General features: G+C 34.0%; 2 long non-coding RNA genes across 4 annotated transcripts in view; one reads left to right on the top strand and one right to left on the bottom strand.

Annotated features, from left to right (window-relative positions):
* The window catches only part of LOC145668205 (uncharacterized), a 202,685-nt gene that overhangs the window by 52,911 nt on the left and 132,110 nt on the right, over positions 1-17,664 (bottom strand). The gene's annotated exons all lie outside the window — the stretch shown is intronic.
* The window catches only part of LOC145668207 (uncharacterized), a 213,115-nt gene that overhangs the window by 156,551 nt on the left and 38,900 nt on the right, over positions 1-17,664 (top strand). The window contains exon 2 of the long non-coding RNA XR_014127992.1: positions 13,194-13,370. This is a non-coding gene — a long non-coding RNA (uncharacterized LOC145668207). The remainder of the gene's footprint in view (positions 1-13,193; positions 13,371-17,664) is intronic.

Here is a 17,664-nt window from a genome sequence, read left to right as displayed (position 1 = left end):
AAGTGGGGGCACGCCACAGATATTTAAGGGGAAGTGAGGGGACGGCATCGTCCCGCGTTTCCCCGCACTTTTACCCCCTGCCTGGGAGCATGGTAATAAATGTTCCGGTTGGGACGAATTATTATTAAATAATAGAGTGATGATCTCTGGTACAAGTGGTTTCTGGTTCAATTCCAGGACCAGGTGAACATCATCTTATCCATGGATTTTCTCGATATTCTTCCGTTCCCTTCAGTATCATTTAATATCATCATCATCATCTTATTTAGTCTCGGTGCATAATTGTAGGACGTTAAACTAAAATTTCATATGAATATACTGGGTTATTCATAAAGAAGAAGGAAATTTAAAATATTTATTTGTAATGAAAGACTCTATATGTATATACAATACATCATTGGATATAGGAAAGTTTAACGTTTAAAGCCTTCACCTTATAGTTCCATTCAACGTCTACAGCAAAGAGTCAGTCCATTGTTGCATTGCAACGTGCACTTCATTTTAAGTTCAACAAAGTGGCGTTTCGTCATAAACATATATATAATTGATACAAGAAACTCGTAGATGATGATTGCATATGTAATGTGAAAAGCAGTGATTGTCCTCGCACGTAAGATGAAAATGCTGAGCGTATCCGAACTGATTTCGAACGTAGCCCTAGGAAATCCGCAAGCAGAGAAACCAAGAAAACTTGGAATTTTACTAACCAAACGGTATGGCGTGTGCTTTAAAAAGTCTGGATCTGAAGTTGTATAAGTACAGTTAGTCCAGGCATTGCATCCTGGTGATCATAAAAAAAAAAAAAAAGTTAGAATTTTGCACTACAATTCTGGGAAGACGACACTCTTCTGAAAAGCTAATTTTTTCTTCTTCTATGAATCAACATTTCATATCTCTGGTAAAATGAATCGTCACATTGTCAGAATTTAGGGGACTGAAAATCCCGGCGTAGTCATCGAACGTAAAAGAGAACCTACAAAGGTGAATATATTTTGCGCAATTTCCATCAACAAAGTTCATAACACTTCTTTTTTAAGGAGGAAACTGTGACTGGAATTACAATCTGGACATATTTCAAGACTGCTTGTTGCCACAAATTCAAACTATCGGGATGGTTTTATCTTTATGCAAGATGGCGCTCTACTCACTTCCACCACGAGGTACGGCAAGATCTGAATGGCGTATACTAATTCCATGACGATGGATTGGAAGAAGTGAGCAACATAATCTTGTGCATCTTAAGTGGCCACCAGCTCATACCCCTTGCGAGCCTGTGGTGATGCCTGCTACCCTTCAAGATTTGCAAAGATCAAATTGTTATAGCAGTGAGTTCAATTACCAGGGAGCAGTTAATTGGTGTGTGGCAAGAAATGAACTATCGATTTGACGTTTAATTGGTGCTCATGTTGAATGTATAAAATGAAACTTTAAACTTTTCTACATCAGTGCTGTATCCTATAGTCTCTATCAGTGGCGTATTTAAAGGGGGGCTTTCGGGCTTAAGCCCCAACCCCCGAAATCTTACTTACTATAGTAAAGTAAATGAAATATCTTGCAGAATTTTTACATTTCCACGCAAGGCCCCCCGAAACAAAATCGTAAATACGCCACTGTTCTCCATCTATTATCGTTCATTAGAAATAATTATTTTAAAACTAACTCATTGTTTAAAACCAACTCAAGCAGTTGTTTCCATTGAAGTTCCAAATGACACCACTACCGGTAGCCTCTAAAGAGATGTGGGTGGCTGCAGGAGTAAAAGTTTGAAAAGGTATGGGTACGCATGACGTAACGCCATTCCATACGCATATCTTTGTCCATTGTATTTTTTTCGGAACGGAGGGACTCCATAGATATCTTCTGGAAGTGGGGTAACGGCGTTCCCCTGAATTCCCCTTCAGTTTCACCCCTGGGTGGCTGTTCTTTAATAAAGCTGTCCAAATTTCATATTTCTGTTTCTCCTGGATGCAGGATAAATACAGATTTAAATATAGAAACTGCATGTCAGAATACAGAAATAACTTTCACAATTTGAACCGGAAGAATTTTGCTTACTGAGAAAGGCTAATTTTCTTAAAATTTCAGAAATTAGTAGCAAAGTGTGTTAATTTCACTAAATCTTAGTGACAGTAAATAAATTACATCAAAGCAATTTATTTCTATACCCATACGAGCTTATAAGAAGTGTAAACAAATCTACAAAACTAGCAATTCTCGTATACTTATGAATGATTATTATGTTTCATAATTTACTTTGCTAATGACAGAAACAGAACTTTCTTCGGTAGTTAACCCAAAATGTTTATAATTTACCACCACCCACATAAATAGCCACCTTCACACACACACACACACACACACACACACACACACACACACACACACACACACACACACATAAATACATATTTTAAAAAGAAAGCACCAGTAGAAGAGTTTTAAAAAAGCACCATTAAGCAATCAATGTTAACAGAATGCTAAAGAAAAAGAAAACAAAAAATGAAACACTTAATGAAGACCTGTCGTAAATAATGAAAAGAGAAATTAACCAGGGAGTGAAGTTCAGAGTACAATTAGCAGGTAATGACCAGCTTCCGAGTCGAGATAAGGCAGTTAATTACAACAAATGAATGATTCTGACTTATATTTTTTTCTTTCAAAGTCAAAATACTGATTGTTTTGTTTGTTCAAAGAGAGAGAGGGAGATTTTTAGCGGGAAACAATGAATGAAGATGGGAGGCGGGAGGGGAGAATTGAATAGTTATACGACTCACTGTAAAGCAATATGACTTATGTGATGTACTCTTAATTGGCTCATTAACTTAAAATTCACGGCATATAGGTATGTATCTATATACAGGGTGTAACAAAAAGGTAGGACAAACTTTCAGGGGTGGATTCCTTATGGGTAGACAAGTAAAAAAAGTTCATTTGACCATATGTCGGAAAATGCATCGTTACAGAGTTACGGCCATTGAGTCGCCTGACGGTGTGAAATAGTCACATTCCGGTCGTCCCTCAATGTGGCTCAATTTAAACCTCAATAGCTCAGCTCCTAAGTAAGTTAGGAAGATAATTTTGGTAGCAATGTGTTCCTGAAGGATCAAGCTTTTTGCCGATATGCATTTTATGAGTGTACCTCTAAGGGAGCAGGAATGCCAGCCCCAAAATTCTGATGCAAAAAACGAAAATAATTACCCTTCCCGTCCGCCGTAGTATCCCCCACATACATAAATTACATATCGGCGGAAAGCGTCGTCCTCCAGGAATACATAGACACCAAAATTGTCTTCTTAGCTTAATTATAGGCTGAGTTACTGAGGTTTAAATTGAGTCATATTAAGGAGCGACCAGAATGTGATTATTTTACATCGTCACTCGGCTGAATGGCCGTAACTGTAACGATGCATTTCCCGACGTATGGTTATATGAACTATTTTGCTTGTCTACCCATAAGGAATCCACCCCTGCAATGTTGCCATACCTTTTGTCACACTCTCTCTATATATATAAAAGTAATTAAGTCTTATTGCACGAATGAGGACACATTATTTTACATCTGTGTTAATATATATTTTACTTATTTAGGCTTACCTATCTATATAAGCATAGAAGGGTCGTAAGATAGCGATCACTGAACACCAAAGACTACTCCTTCAACTTATATTGCAATTCGCTTTTGGTTTGCTTGGCTATCTAATCTCCATTCAACTATACATGTACACTGACTACAAGAAATAAATCAGTATTTGAACATACTTTAGATATTTTTAGAAACTTTTTTTGATAATTGTTTACGTATCAAAGAGTGATCTGAAGTATTCGATCAGAGTTCATCCTAACAGTGATTAATAGAGACTGTCCAAAGTGTCCAAAACGTTCTTGAAGCTCTGATGTATGTATGTATGGGCAGAAACGACTTTTAAACATAGCTAGAACACTTGTGCATTGCCGACACTCTTTGAACAGTCCCGAATGACACTTATTCACCCTTTTTTATATATAGATATTTTTGAGCCCCTGACCAGACATGCACAAAAATAACTTTTTTTTTTTTTGTTTTCGAGAGGGCCAGTTCTTTTTCAAACATTAATGTTTACGTAATGCAATTACATATTTAAAGCCAGCTGAAAATGCTCCAAGAGCATTGCCAGAACGAACTTAATAGGAATTAAACTTTTCTTATTAATTTCTACAGGCTTTATGCCAATTGTTCTATGTACTTTATTATTATATTCATTAAACAGTTCTTGTAATATATCTATTCATTTCTAATTTCCTTGACTACTAAATTTTTTTCACATGTTTTGTTTAAACCTTTAATCGGCAAACATTGATAGCATTACCATTACAATATTTAGTTTGCTCATATATATATACCATCTCTTCCTTATCATAATTTCGTAATTTTAAAAGTATTTTTGTACTTTGGTTAGAAAATATAGGATGTTTATTTCAAAGCAACATTGCCATAAAATAGCTCGTATTTGTAGCTACTGACCATCCAAAATGCCCTATTATGGTAAAATGTCATAAGAATACTCCCAGTAATTAGCAGCATTTTGTTGAAATATTTTCCTATAGAGCAAGAAACCACAAAGAAATAAATAAAAAAGAGCTTTCGCAGAACGTAGGAGATAAAGCTTCTACAATACTAAAGAAGTATCTAAAGAAGCGACCCGCAAATCATGTATATAAATATTGTATGAAAGCAATAATGCCAATTAAATGATCACTGAAGTTATAATTCGTGCTGATAATGCAATAGAATGCAATGTTCCTCGAGAGCAACAGTGCCAAATAAAGGGTTAAGACTTCTGTTAAACCGTCCTACGATATGTTGTTTTACGAAATTATCTCTCTCTGAGTCATAGAGAGAAAAAACATTATCTCTCTATGACTTACGATTCCCGAGATATGGCTCCTTATTAAATCTCCCGAAATTCGAACTTTTTTGGTCAATATCTGGGAAACGGTGGCCAGCTGATCAGTGGTCACCGGTTACTATAAAATATTTGGTAGCAAAATGTTCACCATCCTCTTAGATATTGATCAACACCAATAATAATCTCTCTATGACTTACAGTTCAGAGGATATGACTCTTTAAATCTCACGAATAAGTAAAAACGAAAGTATTGACGGTAAATGCATAATCCTCATTGTTGCACTTTATTGTTATTGTTAATAACAAGAAATATAGGCTATCTAGTTTAGGATTTCAATAAATTTTTAATCTCATTAGTATTTTCGACTATCTTCTATGAAGAAAGACAAGACGACGAAAATTGAACGGAGCTGATTAGAGTGTAAAAAGAGGGCAAAATAATGTAATGTATGTCATGTACTTATAGGCGGTATTCCAATGAATAGTTTCACACATTCAATCAATCACTCAGCTATGGCAGAGGCACAGATCGGTATTACAATCTTATATGTACGGCAAAAGTTAATCACTGTGTGCTTAAGCAATATTCAAGGTGCGTCAGTTAACAGCAGTCGATGTAAAGCAATGCTTAAATATGTATTGCCAGGACTCATTTTCGAGGTAATACATGTTTCGGGACACATTTAATAATACAAGCTAGTAACACAATTTTACCAATTTTCTGTAGAAAAACCGTCTTAAGAAAAAAAAATCCGTGAAAGAAACCTTTTAAACATTAAATTCAGATTAAATGTTAATTAGATAACTACAGGGTGGAGCAGAGGAAACGCATGTTTTTTAAACCACTAGTACTTGGCGACGAGTAGGATTATTGATTTCGAGCGACCGTTGGCAAACAACTCAGACAATGTAGTTTCAGTCGCTATGAAGCGTTAGAGCGTAGAGCATCGTGTGTTTGCTGTTGAGCAGTTCTTTAGAAACAGTGATTCTGTGATTACAGTTCAACGTCTTTTCCGTCGAAAGTTTAATGTCAAACGTCGAAGTAGAGTTCCAGATCGAAACACTAGGTCTATATACTTCGATGGGTTGCATCGTTCAAAATCATTCATCGTTCGATGGGTTGAGTACTAGATCTGTGACGAAAAAGAAACCACCTGGTCTTAACCGTTCACTTCGAACTCTGGAAAACGTAGAGAGAGTGAAAAGGACAGTTCTTGCTTGTCCGAGAGATCCGCTAGGCGACAGGCTGTATCGCTGGGTATGTCACGTCGTTCGCTTCATGCATGTTACATGATGATCTCAAATTCCACCCATACAAAGTAATGAGCAAAGTGAAACGGATTTTGTGTAGCGCAGAGAATTTTGTGGTATAATAGATGCTGTTCTTGCGGAAGATGCAGATGTCCCAGTATTCATGAGTGATTGAGATCATTTTCATCTGGATGGTTATGTTAATGTACAGAACTGCTCTACGCTCCAACACTCCATAGCGACTCAAACTACATTGTCTGAGCTGTCTGCCATCTGTCGCTCAAAATCAATACCCTACTCATCACCGAGTATTAGCGGTTTAAATAAACATGTATTTCCTTTGCTCTACCCTGTATAATATATATTTTTTTTTAATCTATAAGGAACTGATTTGTTCTGCAATCGGGAAATTCATCATTAGTAATTACCGAGACATCTTTCTTTGTATTAATTTCAGATACAAAACTTTTTTGGTCATTTTTTAAAAGCACTAATGTATAATTGCCCTATATTTTTGCACGTTTCAATATGAAATCTATAAACGCATGCAAAACTGCAACATGAACTGTTTCCAAAGACTATATTATTTTCAAATGCAAAATAGTTGTATATATATATGTGTGCATTTATCAATATGGATAATGTGGTTACAGTTGAGACATGAGAGTTAAGACACAAATTCCAACACGAAATCTGGCAACAAAGGCCAAGAGAGACAGACGAAGACAACAAGAATGTCAACCGAAAAAAGATAAGTTTCGTGCAACAGCAAACGACATTCGTGTGACACGCAGGCTGTCCAAAAAATAATAGGGGAGAGATGGAAGAAAGAATAAAAAAGATATATATGACGTCAAAAGATGGTCAGATGTTTTTTTATTATTATTATTACTATTTTCAACATTATTATCGTCTTTTGAAGCAAAACACTGGCACATAACGTTGCAGTAATTGAATTTCTTGAATAACATAGGCCTAATTATGCGTTAAAATGACACATTGTCTTTTTTCTCAGTAATTAGATCTTTTCGTAAAAGTGCAATTTTTTCCTACCTAATTAGTTGAAAGTTTAGTCACTTTATTTTAGCATCCTTCAAGACTATTCAGTACCCACATAGTACAGGGTTACTCCTTCGACTTCCAAGGACGTCAGTCCCAGGCAAAGGCGCCGATTTTAGTAATCACAAAAGTTTTCCACGGGATGAGGGTATTCTTTTGTCAGATATCAAGGAGGGTTTCAATACTTTAAAAAAAAAAAAAAAAAAATCAGAGGCATAAGCAAATTTGCGGGGTGGCAGAGGATCGGCACCCTGGTACCAAAGTATTGGGAAGTTCATTTGATTTCCCAGTGGACGTACAGAGAAAAAAAAACATGTTTTACTCATGTTCTGGAAATGGGAGTTCCTGTGAAACATTGAGATGATCATATTGCGACTTTTGGATAATACGCTCTGAACAACCTTTAGTAAAACCAATACGTGTTTAGTAAAGTGAAAATTTTAAAATTAATAATAATAATAATAATAATAATAATAATAATAATAATAATAATAATAATAATAATAATAATAATAATAAAGTATGTACTCAAATACGATCTAAAACTGAATACTTTCTTGATTTTTTAAGGGAATGAGAATGGTAGCTTAGTGGTAGCGTGCTTACCTCTGGTGCATGGGGTCCGTGGTTATTCCCCGGCCAAATAAATTAGTGGTGGATAACCTCGTGTCCGTGAATTTTCTCAGGGTACTCTTGTCTTTTTACTAAATTCTCATTCTACCAAATTTTCCATCACCATTCATTTGCCTTATTCATCCATCTCACTCAGTCTACAGGGTATAATCGTGGGACGTTAAATAGAAAGATTTCGTTTCATTCCATTGTTTCAGTTGTTGAGAATTTCGATTTATCATTTGTGTGTACGTTCGTCCGTCCGGAAGACAAATAAATAAATAAATAAATAAATAAATAAATAAATACATAAATAAATAAATAAAGTGTCGACTCGTCTGGCATACAAAATAAAATTCAAGAATTACTTGATGGGTCGCCATCAATTTGGGCCAGGATGTACAGGTTGGAAAATTAGGAATTGTGCGTTGATGGCGGTGATACATACATCGGAAGTATGGCAGAAATCAACTATTTCCGGTTTTAATATTGATCTCTGTAGAGCCCAAACGGTCATTGATAACGAGATTACAATCGTTTAAGCTCTCCAAGAATACATTGTGTGCCCATCTTTAACTCAGTACTAAAACCGGAAGTGGTAGAAATCCAATACAACTTCCGGTTTCAATATTGATCTACATAGAGCAAAAACCATAAGAGATAGCCAGAAGCGTTTTCCTAAATCGATTTTAATCGATACTAAGAATAAGTACCATCTACTGTCTTAGCTCACTATTCAAACCGGAAGTGGAAGAAATCAACCACCCCTAATTTGAACTATGGTCATTATACAGTGAAAAAGTGTAACAGATTGCGAGATGAGGTTTTTTTATTTTTTGCAATCAATTAGCATTGTAAGAATATATATATACTCCATATCCAATCTATTATCTCTTCTACAACTTCCAGTTTCAATATTAATTGAGAAATAACACAACATATAAAGCAAATACCTTCATGTTGAGTACCCGTGACACTGTTACTTTTTCTAAAATGCGACCCAGTTTGCTTTTGCTTCCGGAAGATTTCATTTTAAATGCGTTTGTATCTGTAAGAGTAATTGATAAATCTATATTTAAAGAGAAACCAAACAGTTTAATGGTTAAAAAAATAATCTTATAAAGTAATTGAAAATTATGTTATAAAAGAATAAAGTACTACATTTTGTTTTATTTCTGTTCATTATGTTGTCCATTTGTGTCCAACAAGTTTATTGAAATGATTTATAAATAATACTCGAAGCAATAAGTAGTCTACTTTTAGACTTAATGTAGATTACTAATCACACTGAGATTTATTTTTACATGTTTTGTGCATCCCAGTTGTTGTCAACACAAAGTATAACTCTTGCTATTATTATTATTATTATTATTATTATTATTATTATTATTATTATTATTATTATTATTATTATTATTATTATTATTATTATTATTATTATTATTATTATTATTACTTGGAGAAATTTGGAACTGTCTCACTGAAAAGCTTATGCCAACTGTATTTTTTACCATCCCCAGCGTATCACTACCAATAGGTATAAATTTCGTATTTACGGTATCTTTTAGGAAGTTTCTGCGTGTCTTAGGTTGACCATTCTTGGTATAGTCACTGTAAATATAAAGAGATTTGATGCAATTTTTATATCTTCTGTAGCATTATATTATTTGAAGGTATATTCTTAATAATTTAGAAGCTCATTTAAATAATAAAAAAAAAAATAACAGCTATACAAGTCACGTTTCCAGCGAATAATTCGTATTGCAAAAAAAAAAAAAAAAAGATTTAGTATTATTTTGTAGTTTTTATTCTATCGTATTTCTTAAGAAATTAAGTAAACCAGGGGTTTCCAAACTGTGCTCTTCGGCACCGTAGTACGCTTTAACCTACTTAAATAGGGATGCTACGAAATATTCTTGGAAACATTTCACTGAAATGATAATTACTGTAGAGGTTGACGATATCATACTTTTACTAACAAACAGTGTTTTTTTTTTTTTTTTTTTTAAATATTATCTCTTAGGTTTGTCAATGTTTTGCTTTGAGGCGCAGTCGAAAATTCGCTAAAACTCTTAAGTACGGTACGCCCTGAACCGAAAATGTGTGAGAACCACTGACGTAAAAATTGAGTTTTCATATATTATGCTAGTTTTACGTTTACAGTATTTCATTCTTCTTCAGAATTTAAGTGGATAGTTTAGATATTTTAATCGAGCAACCACGAAATGTTAAGAAGATACACTACGATGCGAGAAAGACACAACATTATGGACAATTTAAACACTTTTTTTTTTGACAAGAAAGTTTACGAGAAGTGTGTGCGTCACTGCTGAAGGAATGAGTATCACTATTAGAAGGAATACGTGTCATTGTTAGGAGGAATGTTTGTCACTGCTAGAAGAAATGTGTATCACTGTTGGAAGGAATGTGTGTCACTATTAGAAGGAATGTGTCACTATTAGGAGGAACGTGTGTCACTGTAACTGTTAGAAAAACAGTGTGTGTAACTGTTAGAAAAATGTGTGTCACTGTTAGAAGGAATGTGTATCACTCTTAGAAGGAGTGTGTGTCACTATTAGGAGAAATGTGTGTCACTATTAGAAGGAATGTGTGTCACTGTTAGAAGGGATTTGTGTCACTCTTAGGAGAAGATAGTCTACAATAGAAAACAATCTATTACTTAAATGTACAAATTTTTCACATACAGTAAACAAATAATTAAATAACAAACAGTCTGATGCAGTAGAACAAAAAATTAGTATTTATTAGATATTGGGAACGAACAATAAAATTTTTAACGCCACAATATTTTTAACACCTTGAATTTCTCGAAAACTGCACATAAGAATTTATCTTCAGGCATGTAATTTTGTTCAGCTCGATGTAATCTATCAATGTGATCTATCAATTAATTTAAAAAAAAAAAGACTTGGAGTTACAGCCCTTTTTTGGGCCTGAGCCGTTCCAACGCCATCTGTTATCGACCGGATGAACTACGTCCAATCTAGCGACGAACACGTGTTCGATGATGGTCTCTAACAGGCATTTCAGGATCTTTCTAGAACTAGCAGCCAGCCGCGACGTCTTTTTATTCACGTAACTCCCCAATTTGCTTCACGACGCTGAGTGGACAGCAACAATTGGGAAGCATCGGTCTTGAATCGAACCTGGGACCATGCGGGCGTGGGTCCAAAGCTCTAACGCTACACTACAGAGTGCCCTTGTCTCATTTTTGAGACAATATTTATAGTTTTAAAAATTCAGGTTCAAGAGTAATGATCTCATAAACCATTCTGTGTATACTATTACGAAAAGCTTCACAAGAGTATGCTTACGTCACGGGTATGTACGTTACAGTATGATTTTTAGGTTTACGAAAGAAGTTTTTTTGCCGAATTTCTCGTAAACTATGCATTAGAATTTAAACACACACAGTTTGGTTAGCTTAATTAAAGTTATCGATTGGTATATTTTTTCTTTATTTTTTTTTTAAATATATGTTTCCAATATACAGTAGTAGTATCAAACAAAAATTTTTGTTTGTATAATTTATTTATAAGATACCATTCCGTCAGGAGAAAATATTCAATAAATTTTGATCATAAGACGTTAAATTAAATTTGAAGCACGGGTTGTTCTTAACATATTATGTAAAGTAATTTCAAGCGAAAATGATAATGTTTGCAGAAGTACCGTACATACCTAACATATTAAAACAAAGTTCCAGCAAAAACCCATAAAAATACAATTCAATTTGATGTATTTGTATGTAATTTTTTTTAAAAAAAATGTTAAATTACTTATAATTACTGAGTAAGAAACCAACTACAGTGGACAAAATAAGGAAAAAATCATGTGTAATATATATGTACTTTAGATATATCTGTAGCTACATATACGTTTTGGTAATTATACTCAATTACAAGTAATTAAGATAATTGTGGCTGGATTTGTTGTATCTTACACACTACATATATATATATGCTACCACAGTTACTTGTTTTATTACTTTATGTTGGGTTGTACTTTTAAATAAATGTTGTTACAACATAGTTCTATAAAGATTACATTTTGGATTTTCATACTTTTTCACTAACGGAGTGATATTACAATTCCGCTATAGATTTTTTTTTTATTTTGCACTTCTACCGTCAAAATAATTAACTCTAATAAAACTTTTAATTTCTGTATACGGTAATTATAATATTGTCCAAAAGATAACGGTTAGAGGGTGTTTTCAGAAAGCTTAGCAATCAAATGGGAATATATTTCTTATCATTATTTCGTTACATTTTCTGCATTAAGTTGCTGGAAGTTATTACCATTTTATTCTTTACTTACGCAGATACGATAAAAACGTGTTATTTCAAAACCATTTTAATGTTGCTTGTGAGATCTAACATATAACATCTCAAATTTTTCATTGTTGCTCTATTATTTTATTGAAGCACGACCCTGCCTATAGTTCAAAAATGTTATATTAAAATCCGTATTGCATGAGGGATATCGGATTACAGATCACGCTCACTTATACGTACTTGAATTACTAAAAATAATAGGATAATGTGTATTGAATTCCAAATATGGGAAAATAGAATTAGAATATTAGATTTAGCTAACATTCCAACCTGATCCTGAGGTTTCTTAGTATTCTTAATATAACATATCCAAGCGAATAGAGGTGTTGTTTGAAGTGACTGGGAATAGGACTTATAAACGTCTAGCGCATTATTACTAGACAATAGAAAAATCTTATTGACTCAGGTATGACTATTGTCGAAGATAGTGATGTTTCTAGCATCACTGCTTAACCAAGACTGAATTTTCTCAGTCGTCGGTCCTTCAATCACTTATTCCTGAATCAATGCCCTGATTTTAGACTTCAGCCTAATTGCAGAAAGGTTTCTTATTTTCGTTATTTTCAGGGAGATAGCTTTATAACTTATGCATCGAAATTTATTTCTAGTAAAAAGAATGTATTGTGTGTGTGTGAAGAGTTCATGTGTATGTGTTTTTAGTTTCCTTCGTATATTTATCAAGAGTTTATGTGATTAATCTGCATCATCAGTGAACGATCGCAATTTTTAAATTTAAAATGAGAAGTTTCGTCTTAACTGGCAGCGTCATTGTTGTACAACATACATTTTTAGGTTATTTTTTTTTTTTAAATCGGTTTTCTCGAAAAGTAGACACGAGGATTTACAATCATCCATATCAATTTTGGTCAGCTGAATGAGAAGTGTCAATTAGCATGTCTCGTCTTTCGATAAATTTATGCCATTAAACACTGCTAATCTTGTAGAATTTTCTTATCATTTTAGAACTTTTTTTTTTTTTTAAATTATTACCTTTCATCTTAAGATTTTTGTGTTTCCTCTAACTCAGGGATGAGGGACATACAGCCTTCTGCACCAATTGTGGAAAAATGGTGAATTATTTAAGAAATAAGAAGTATACGACAAATCAAGAATACTCTTTTGAGAATTCATATCAGAGATGAAGACCCATTGAAGCTCAAAACATCCATGTTGGAATCTGATATCTCGACGAAAGAAATCTCAGGTAAGTCGTCATTAGGTGTACAAAAAGAAAATGAATGATAAATTTTCTTATTCCATCTTGGTAATATGAGATAGTATTACATATTAACAAGTACAGTCAGCGACAAAAGTACTTTCCGTTTGGTAAAATTTGTTGTGGAAATAACGGTGGTATTGCTGGAACGTACAGAAAATTAATTGCATTTTGTTTTAATTTACTGGAAACTGTACTCAAATTGTCCTTCTATTCTTTAGATATTTACGTAACTAATTTCACAAAACGGAAAAGAACTTTTGTCGCTGATTGCACATTATAAATGCAACTATGTAACTAGTAACTGTAAAATAACTACAAAAATTAAGCCTATTCTAAACTATCATAGGTCTATGAGGCACTTTTGGATAATGAACATTGTCAATGTGACCTTTAAAAGAAAAGAAAAAAAAAAGGTATCCCGCCCCTGTTCTAGCTAATTCCAGCGAAGTAGGTTGAACGAAGTTTTTTCACAAAAGAGACTGAAAACACGTCACAAAAATTTATATGATACCGCAACGATATTTATTTGCTTGGCCATAAAAGAGAGAGAGAGCTATGCTGGACTTTAGCCATGCAAAGAATATTTATTGTAAGCATCCCCATCACATTTACATGCATACATCAAGTTTACGCAACTACTCCCATCTTCTCCAAACAACAAGGATATTACAACGTTGCTAGTCAACATATTGATCGTTCTGCCATGAAGCGTCGGCTGTCTCTTGACAAGACAGGTGTAACAAGGTTACATATGCTGGAATACCAACAGGAATACAGTACATAGGCATGTCACACGGCCTAATGTAAATATATATATATATATATATATATATATATATATATATATATATATATATATATATATATATATATATATATATATATATATATATATAAAGATAAACAAATTCTTTTATTAAGTCAGTCTCCAAACTGATAGACAGTTATCTACTGTAAAATAGCGTTAGGGGGGGAAAAACTGTTTATTGAACATCCGAGATCTTGAAAATAAATATCCGATCAATATTTCTTTATTGGATTTACTGTCAAAAATGCCGATTATTTATTATTATTATTATTATTATTATTATTATTATTATTATTATTATTATTATTATTATTATTATTATTAGTATAGTAGTAGTAGTAGTAGTAGTAGTAGTAGTAGTAGTAGTAGTATTACAAATCGAATAGATTTATTGTTTACATCTTGACAATATATACAAGGTGGACCAGTTATTTTTTGAGTTTTACGTCTCACGATTATGCCGGTTAGGCTAAAGGAGACGGTGATGATGAGAAATGAATGAAACAGTGGAATGAAGAAAGTGGGAGGAAACGGGAGAACCCCGAGGAAACTCACGCACACGATGTTTGTCCACTACAAAGTTCACTACTAATAGGCACAGTCAGCAACAAAAGATCTTTCCATTGGAAAAAAATATTCTGAGAATAACAGTGGTATGACTGGAACGTGAAGAAAATCACATTGATATTATGATAAAAAGGCCTTATGTCCATCTTAAACACAAACTAAATACAGCTTTCTTACAAGGCTGTCTATAATCTTTATTATAAATTAATTAGAAATGTTAAAGTTTCGGAAGAAATTCTTCAGACTACTATTCCAACTGTTTTTTATTGTTTTGCACTCTACAGTAGGGCTATCACTGGCATGTACATTTTTCATAGTGAGGTTGTTCGGACGCTAATAACGCCAGAGGCAAACATATTTTACGAGAGGGAATCATATCATCTCCCATCATCTCAATGTAAATGAATCGGTCGCTCATAGGACAGATAAAGGTTCCTGTCGCTAATAGAACTGTCGCATTTAGGACTAATTCGGGTGAACTAGTGTCCCACTCGAGCAGAGTCGCACCCGTGGAACCGGACCCAAAACAAAACTTTCTAACTCTACATACATTTGTACAATTTCTCATTAAAACTATGCTTGTTTAAGAAGGAAATTATTGATGTAACATGAAAATTTGATGTTATGCTTCATCTGTACTAATTTTCTTATAAAAAACAATCTAGTTCTATCATTTTTTTTTTTAACGGAATATAATTATAGGTGGAATATTTTACAATTACTTATCGTCTTTCCGGGTGCCTGTTCAATACTTTGAACCCCTCTAAACTTGAAACTCTCCCAATGAAGCTTTCTGGGTACACGCCTGCAATCGAAAGTAGTTTGTCAAGTTTCCCGCGTCGTCCCTTGTTTTGGTGGACAATACTAATTCCTTCAAGAGCCGCCTTAGTATAGAGCTACAGCTATGTTTAATACTGATTGCAATTCGTGTTTTGAGCTTTCACTTTACAGATTAATAATAATCGTATCTATGTGGGCATGTATACCACAGATGACATATGTTAAGATATACTGCTAAAAAATACTTTCTTAAATCTGAGAAACTGTTCCTTATCTGTGCACCGAGAATATCTTTTCTTAGAAATAAGGGTTTGAAACTCTTATTAATGAGAAATAAAGAAAAGCAGATGAGGTTGTATAAAGCGAAACGAGAAAATATATTGTTAATTTCTTTATGAATGAGAATTGCCAAATCTCATTTCTAAGAAAATGTTGTCTCTGTGCACAGATAAGAAATGGTTTCTCAAATTTAAGAAATTTACAGTGAATATATAGAAAAAATGGATTAGGCGTTTCTAAACTTATTAATAATAATTAGCATTATTTAGCTCCTGATTAAATGAATTACTACCTGAAGTCACATGAAAATGTGACATGCGAGAGCGAGACATCTACCAGTAAGCATTATCGTAACGAGCATGCAATTTGTATAGGCCTCTCCCGTACTTTTTAGATAGGTAAGTAGGAATACCCAATTGCCCTTTTTGCTGCGTTTATGTGTTTCTAAATTGCAAAACATTATTATGAAAACAAAATTGTATCCTAGTGCGCTTATAATTCGTATATTTATTCAATCATCAGAAGGATATTGCCATCCTTAAGAAAATATATGACATTTTACTATTAGTAAGCTACACTGTTATTTCTTGCGGCTTGGCCTCCTGTTTGTATCGCCCCTGTTGCTTTGTTCTCGTTGGTTATAACGATTTTCAGCCACCAGATGTCAGCCTTTGAAAGCCACGCCCGTTCCAAGTTTCTGGGTCGATTCTCTTTTCTACTCTCTTCCTTCACTGGTTCGGTGAAATTTACCCTCCCTTCTGTGTTTCTATACCCCCTCTGTTCCCCTCGCAAAACCTACTCTTCACACTGAATATGTAACAACACAAAATGTACGGTACATCACGGGAACTTTTAAAATGTAATTTATTCACAAAAAATACATATATATTTTTAAAATGAAGACATATCACCAAATTGACTCCTTTAATATGCAGTGGCATCTTTCTGCATATGGAAAAGTGCCGATATAATAACTGTACCGACTATGGGCAGTCACAGAGGAAGGACAGTGAGGTCCATGACTCTTCTCACATTACTGGTGTAATTATTTTCCCTTTCCTACAGTGGCGTATTTAGGAGGGGCTTCTGGGCTTAAGCCCTCCCCCCCAAAATCTTACTTACTATAGTAAAGTAATGAAATATCTTGCAGAATTTTCACATTTTTAGACAAAGCCCCCCCGAAACAAAATCGTAAATACGCCTCTGCTTACCTATTTTATTTCTTACATTATAATATTTAGACGTAAGTTAAGGCAAACAATAAAGAAAAAATCATAGAACAAACTTATCGGTGAATGTGGAATGGATTCTTAAAAAGTTTGTATTCAAAATAGGGCTTTCGTATTCATAGACTAAAAAAACCGGAACACTCTATATTCATAGTTACACTATAGTCATAGTTACGCACTAGTGTTGCTCACGAACGAAAAAAATTTAAATCAAAGCGAGAGGATAAACATGCAACGGTGGATCTATCTTAAGGCCCGGGGGGCTAGCCCCCCAGTTTTTTGAGTAACAAAAATAAGTTATTATTTATAGAATATGTGTTTGAAAGTTTATAGTAAGGTAGTAGTTAATTTTGCTAGTACCTGTAGGTAGTTTTGATATACCTATCAGAGTGTGGGTTCTGGCTTGGCTCCACAGATTTTGCCTTCTAGAGCCGATACTGGAAACATGATAATTCTTATCTCATTTTCGCGAGGCACGGTAGCACCTTCGCACTGAGAAAAATCCGTTCTCCGGACAGTGGTATATTGTACAAATATAGTCTACGGAATATTCTTGCTTACTACAGAAATCAGTACGGACCATACGTTATCCATATGCTACATAGGCACTACCCTT

Source organism: Thermobia domestica, chromosome 13 (genome assembly GCF_964235325.1).
Source record: "Thermobia domestica chromosome 13, izTheDome1.hap1.1, whole genome shotgun sequence".
In the NCBI taxonomy this organism is placed as follows: domain Eukaryota; kingdom Metazoa; phylum Arthropoda; class Insecta; order Zygentoma; family Lepismatidae; genus Thermobia; species Thermobia domestica.
Note: the sequence above shows the minus strand (reverse complement) of the source record. Positions and strands in the feature narration are given on the sequence as shown.